The sequence below is a fragment of the Triticum aestivum genome, chromosome 5D, assembly GCF_018294505.1.
Source record: "Triticum aestivum cultivar Chinese Spring chromosome 5D, IWGSC CS RefSeq v2.1, whole genome shotgun sequence".
NCBI classification, from domain to species: domain Eukaryota; kingdom Viridiplantae; phylum Streptophyta; class Magnoliopsida; order Poales; family Poaceae; genus Triticum; species Triticum aestivum.
In genome coordinates this window covers 80,330,622-80,337,089 of record NC_057808.1, presented here as the reverse complement: position 1 = coordinate 80,337,089, position 6,468 = coordinate 80,330,622, and the positions used below count along the sequence as shown (strand labels likewise).

Here is a 6,468-nt window from a genome sequence, read left to right as displayed (position 1 = left end):
GGAGGTGCAGGCCAGGGAGAGCAGCGGCGGAGAAGCCAAAAAGGCGTGTGACACGGCGGCCTGGCGATGAAGCGCACAACAGCAGCGGGCGAGCGAGGCTTGGCGAAGTGCGCGGGGCTGGCAACCGGGGCTTGGCGAACTACGGCTGTAGCGCGCGGGGCTAGCCACGGCTGTGCACGCGAAGTGCAAAGCTAGCTAGACCAAACTTGATGGATTCTCAAGCAACATACACGTACACTAGACGTATACGTGAACTTGACCTGGCCGGCGGCTGGATCGGGCGGGGCGAGCAGCGGCTGTAGCGCGGGAGGGATAGTGGGTAGCGGCCGCTGGCGCGGTTGGCACGCGGGCAGCTCCGCCGCCGGAGGTGCCGGGGCCAGAAGCTAGGATTAGAACCCGGAAATTGATACCATGTATGTTGTGGGAATTGCACGATGTATTGCTCTTCGTGCATAGGCACGTATATATGATATACAAAGGTGGGCCACGGACCTCAACTATGCAAGAAACTAGGAGGCGGACCCAATACATTATATGAACATAGCACATATACTCAACAGCCGGCGCCCAAGCCTTCCAAATAAGCTTAGAGCATCTCCACTAGTCCCCCAATAGGCCCCGCAGGACCACTTTTTCACCGCCGGCAGTGAAAAAAAATCCCCACGATCACTTTTTTCGCCGGATTTGTGAAGTTTTAGCGCCGGCAACCCCACCCCAAACCCAGCCCCCGGGAGGCATCTGGGGGCGCCGGCGATTCGTTTTTGCATGCAAAGGCCCACATGCAGCCTCCGCAACACCCTCTCTCCTTTCTCTTTTCGCCTGACACACACCAGCTCTCTCTCCTCGTCTTTTTTATCACGCACCCGCGCCGCTCGCCCTCTGCTTGCCGCCGTGCTCGCCGCCAGGGCCGCCCTACCTGCCTGCTCGCGCGCGCGCGTCCGGAGCCGCGGCAGCTCGTCGCTGACGCCGCAGGAGCTCGTCCGGACGGGAGACGGCGAGGCCAGGGAGTGGACGGGATGGCGTCCGTGTGGCCAGGGCGGAGGAGGAGCGCGCGTGGCCGTGCCAGGCGGAGTAGGAGCGCACAGCGGGCGGGCGGAGCGGCGCAGGCGCGGCCGGGACGGCGTGGGCGTGGCCGGGGCTGAGGAGGAGCGTGTGTGGCTGCGCCGGGCGGAGGAGGAGCACGCGTGGCCGTGCGCCGGGCGGAGGAGGAGCGCGCGTTGGTAGAGGAGGACCTGGGCCGGCGCTACGGTGGTCGGCCTCCGTGGTGACGGTGGCGCGCACGCTTCTTGCCCTTGGCGCTGGCTCTGGCAGTCGAGGAAGAGGCCCGCGCCGGGTCGGCGCTGCGCGGAGCAGGCGGAGGCGTAGAGGAAAGGCTGGCGCTGCGCAGAGCGTGCGGAGGTGGGGGAGGCGGTGGCGAGGGAGGCGATGGCTGGGGAGGTGTTGAGAGGCTGGCGGAGATGGCGTCGAGGCGCCGCTGGGCGAGGCGGAGGCTATGGACGAAGTCGGCATGGTCGTCGGGGGAGGGCTCGAGCTCCCGGCAGAGTGCGGACGCGCGGCCAGCGAGGCCTGGGCGCAGGAGGGCGCGCGCGACCGCGGGAAGCCCCGGTCGAGCGGAGTAGGAGCGCGCGGCCTGGGGCGGGCGGCCAGGGACGCGGGCGCGCGGCGGCCAGGGCGGGGCTCAATCTTCCCACGCGCCGGCTCGATCTCCTCCCTCGTCCGCTGATGATCACCAACACCCGCTCGTCCTCGTCGGCCCCCGCTTCTCGCCTCCTGGGGGCGAGACGAGTGGAAAAATTCCCGCCCCCAGGCCAAAGTTCTCGCCGGCAGCCCCCCAGGAGGCGAAAAAATGCCTCCTGGGAGGCTCAACGGCTGGAGTTGCTCTTAAGGCTGCTATTTGCCGTCGTCGCCTATCCGCCTTCCATAGTCTACATAACGGAAATGACTGTATTTCGTGCACACATTCCGTTGCCAGTGTACATTTTTCCACGACCAACAAAACCAGTCAAGTAGGAGAGGGTTGCAGCGAGCTCAGTCAGTGAGAGTGTACGGCTCGGCCGGCGCTGCACTAGCTAGTTGCCGGCCGATCAATGGAGGTATTGCCGTGATGTCGCATCTGCCCTAGCCAAGCTCCACCTAGTGATCAGTGACATAAGAAAATGATGGTTTTCTCCCAACCCACTCCTCATAAGGGGTTTTCTCTTTATTATTGTTGGGAACTCTATTCAGGACATGACATGAAGTCAATAGAGCCTCCCCCCACCATGCCTTAGATAAACCAGCAGTGTCTAACATGGCATTCACCAAGTCAGTCAATGTGCGGTTTTTCCTCTCGGCCACTCCATTTGATTGAGGTGAATAGGGAGGCGTCCTCTCATGAATAATACCATGTTCCTCACAAAATTCATCAAAAACTTTTGGAAAATACTCTCCACCACGATCGGACCTAAGACGCTTGATCTTTCTCTCTAGTTGATTTTCAACTTCAGCTTTATAGATTTTAAAGTAGTCTAATGCTTCATCTTTAGTTTGCAACAAATAAACATAGCAAAATCTAGTCGCATCATCAATCAAAGTCATGAAATATCTCTTTCCACCTTTTGTCAACACACCATTCATCTCACAAAGATCAGAATGTATGAGTTCTAGAGGTGCCAAGTTTCTCTCCTCGGCAGCCTTATGAGGCTTTCGAGGTTGCTTAGATTGCACACAACTATGGCACTTAGAACCTTTGGCAACTGTGAAGTTCGGAATTAAACTCATGCTGGATAGCCAAGACATTAAACCAAAATTAATATGACATAAACGAGAGTGCCAAATACTTGCATCATCATTAACACTAGCACAAATTTGGTTTATTGACTTATTGCAAAAATCTGAAAGAGAAAAGCGGAACAAGCCTCCGCACTCATAGCCTTTTCCTATAAATTGTCCAAATCTTGACACGATTACTTTATTGGACTCTAAAACTACCTTAAATCCATCTCGACATAGAAGGGAGCCGCTAACTAGATTCTTGTTCATAGTAGGGACATGCTGCACGTTCCTTAGTTGCACGATCTTTCCCGAAGTAAACTTCAGATCCACCGTGCCAATGCCACGAACAGAAGCATGTGACCCATTCCCCATTAGGACGGAAGAATCCCTTGCGACCTGATAAGAAGTAAACAGGGAGATGTCAGCACACACATGAACGTTAGCACCCGAATCAATCCACCACGAAGATGATTGAAATACTGAAAGCACAATAGGTAAATTACCATACCCATCAGTATTGCTAGCGGTCACCATGTTGACAGTCTTGGAGCTTGTTTTCCCTCTGCGGTCTGCACGTTCAGGGCATTCCTTGGAAAAGTGTCCAGGCTTCCCACAGGCGTAGCACTCTAGCTCAGCCTTGTTGAACTTCTTCTTCTTGAAAGTAGTAGTCTTGGTAGGCTTGTTGAAAACAGGTTTGTTCTTCCCTTTGTTCTTGTTCTGTGGGTACCTCTGCACCATGTTAGCAGTAGGCTGAACCTCACCTCCTTTTTCAGTGGTATCTTTAGCCCGAGCTTTTTCTTCAACATCAAGAGATGCAATCAGATTTTCAACTGATATCTCCTGTCTCTTATGCTTCGGAGTTGTGGCGAAATTCCTCCATGAAGGAGGCAACTTTGCAATCATGCACCCAGCCACGAATTTATCGGGTAGAACACATTTAAGGAGTTCAAGTTCCTTCACAATGCACTGTATCTCATGAGCTTGTTCAACCACAGAACGGTTATTCACCATCTTGTAGTCATGAAAACTCTCCATGATGTACAGTTCACTGCCTGCATCTGTTGCACCGAATTTTGCATTCAGTGCATCCCACAGAATTTTTCCGTCGTTTATGTGCATGTACACATCACACAGACGGTCAGCAAGAACACTCAGAATGCATCCCACAAACATAGTATTGGCTTCCTGGAATTTTCTCCGATCTTCGTCGGTTATTCCCTCTGGAGCACCAACACTAGCGTGGAAAACTTTCAGAGCAGTAAGCCAGAGCGTGGTCTTCACCTGCCACCTCTTAAAGTGCACACCGGTAAACTTATCCGGCCTCAGTGCATCAGCAAATCCAGCCATAGTTAACTCAGGAAATTGCCTACAATTAGGTTTTTGGATTGTTGGAATATTAGGCAAGTTCATGATTAATTCCAGTAAATAATTCATGACTAGAAGAGATACTAGCATGCAATAATCTAGCAAACTAGAAGAATAGCAAGACATGCATAACAGCAGCAAACACGTAACAATAGCTGTAGAAACAGACATGAACAGAGGATGTTGGACGTACTGATCGTTAGCTATTATGGGTGCGACAGTGTTGATGACGATGTTGGCGACGATCTGCTGCTGACGGCGATGAATACGACGATGAGTAGCACCGCCCGACTTGGACGGAAGACGACCCGTGATGACGAATTTGAGCAGTCGCGCACAGCGCTTCCCAAAAACCTAATTCGTCCTCTCCCGGTGCAGGATCGCAAAGACGAACGGTTCCGGAGACCTGCTCTCCCACGCGCCGATGCACGCCGGCGTTTGGGATGGAGTAGACTACGATGGCGGCGCAAGTTGTGAGATGAGGCAAAACCCTAGGTGTTTTTCGGTGTGTCTCTGGCCGCAGCCGGTAGCTGTATATATATTAGGACCAGAGGCGGTATTGTGTCGCGACCACAATCCCAAACCGACTCGGTTTCTAATTCGTATACTTACCGGACAAGAAATCAAAAACTTGTCTGCCAAGACATAAAAATAAAACGGCAAAAGGAAGCTGCGCTCCTGCAAGGAGACGGACCGGATTTCGGCGGACCATTCACGCGCATGTCGCATGTACGCCTCGCCTCGCCTCGCCTCGCCTTGGCCCAGCCAGGCGAGGCGAGCGAGCGCGCGCGTGTGGTTTTCCCTTTCTCTTCTCACACACAACTTAAAGTGGTGGAGAGAACCCACTATATAAAGAGGTCCAACTCTTCTTCAACTTCCAAGGTGGGACTAAACTTAGCACCACCACTTGTCATTTTACACATGGGCTTTGAGATTTCAGAAATTGCTATGGGCCTAGCACATTAATTCTAACAGTTCCCTCTCCGGGCTGTGCGGATGATCACAGCAACTGATCCCCGACCTGAGTACGGCGATGAAATCACAGCCTTCCAGGAGCGCACGGCGAGGCTGGAGGCGCAAAAGCCGAGCTTTCCGGCATGCAACGGCCAGAATGGCGCAGCTGCTCAAGCTGCGTCTGTGCTCACTGCTGGTCCATCCATGTCCCCAAACGGAGCCACTCACACTCCTTCGACTTCAAGGTTGCTGTTCAGCGACCACGGCACATCTCCTCTTGTGGGCATCGACCGTTTCAAGCAAGATCTCGTAGATCTGCTGAAGCAAGTCGAAGGTGAACCCAGAGAGCTGAGGGTGATCTCCATCCTTGGGGTTCGCGGCGTCGGGAAGACTGCCCTCGCAAGGGCAATCTACCAAGCCTGTGGCACTTTCGGCGACCAGGAGCCGTTCGACTGTCATGCTATGGTAATGGTACGGCCTGACGACAATGTGGCTTCCCGGGAGCAATGGCGCAGCGGAGCTCTTGAGGGAGATCCTGATACAAGTTGGCAACATTGCAGGCCAGATCTCCAATACTTCTGCTGCCGAGTTGGAAAATATTCTGCGTAAAGACCTTGAGCACAAGAGGTAATACAATTTCTGCCCACGATTTTCTATTTTGTGTCTTGATTTTTAAACGTATACTGTATTTAGTAAGCGCATAGCTATTCGCTGACCATTTACAATTTCTCCCCATAGTTTCTTAATCTAACAACTAGACAAATTGACGACGCACATGGTTACTGCGGAAGCGTGCAGTCAGCTAAAAAAAATTGTGTACCATTTACAACCGAACCTCCACTTCCACGCTATAAATCCCCAAATCCATTCCATATGAGAATGATATGAAGGTGTCCGGACGTGTGCGAGCGGTCCACTGCGTCGGATTTGCCAACCTGGAACAGCTTTTCTCTTTCTTTATTTCTTTCATCCTATCTTTTGTGGGACTACGAAACACCTAAACAATCATACTTTTGTGTCTCGACAATTTGGGAGACATGATTATGCGCATGAGTAAACAGGGGCTCAAAGGATACATGCCTGGACACCATTGACGCATTTGGTTGCCCACAAAATCACAATCAAGTCCGTTGTATGCAGTATCTTTTTAGTACTAGTAAAACGCCCGTGCGTTGCTACGGGCTACAATGCATGCATATAAATGAATCAAACAAATGATAAGGTCAAAGTTGGATTTAGTATGTTATAGGTGCACGTGCAATGCCATAAGACATCGCCCGAAGACCCTTGTCTTTGGAAGGTGCCCGTGCGCTGCCATAAAAAATCCAAGGGTCTTCAAGCTATTCTTTTTGGACGTCGACATAATTCATCTCCATCTCTCTCATACTCTCTGAA

General features: G+C 52.5%; 1 pseudogene; it reads left to right on the top strand.

Annotated features, from left to right (window-relative positions):
- The first annotated feature begins 1,507 nt into the window (after positions 1–1,507).
- Positions 1,508–5,704, top strand: LOC123120294 (disease resistance protein RGA4-like; annotated as a pseudogene).
- The last annotated feature ends 764 nt before the right edge of the window (positions 5,705–6,468 follow it).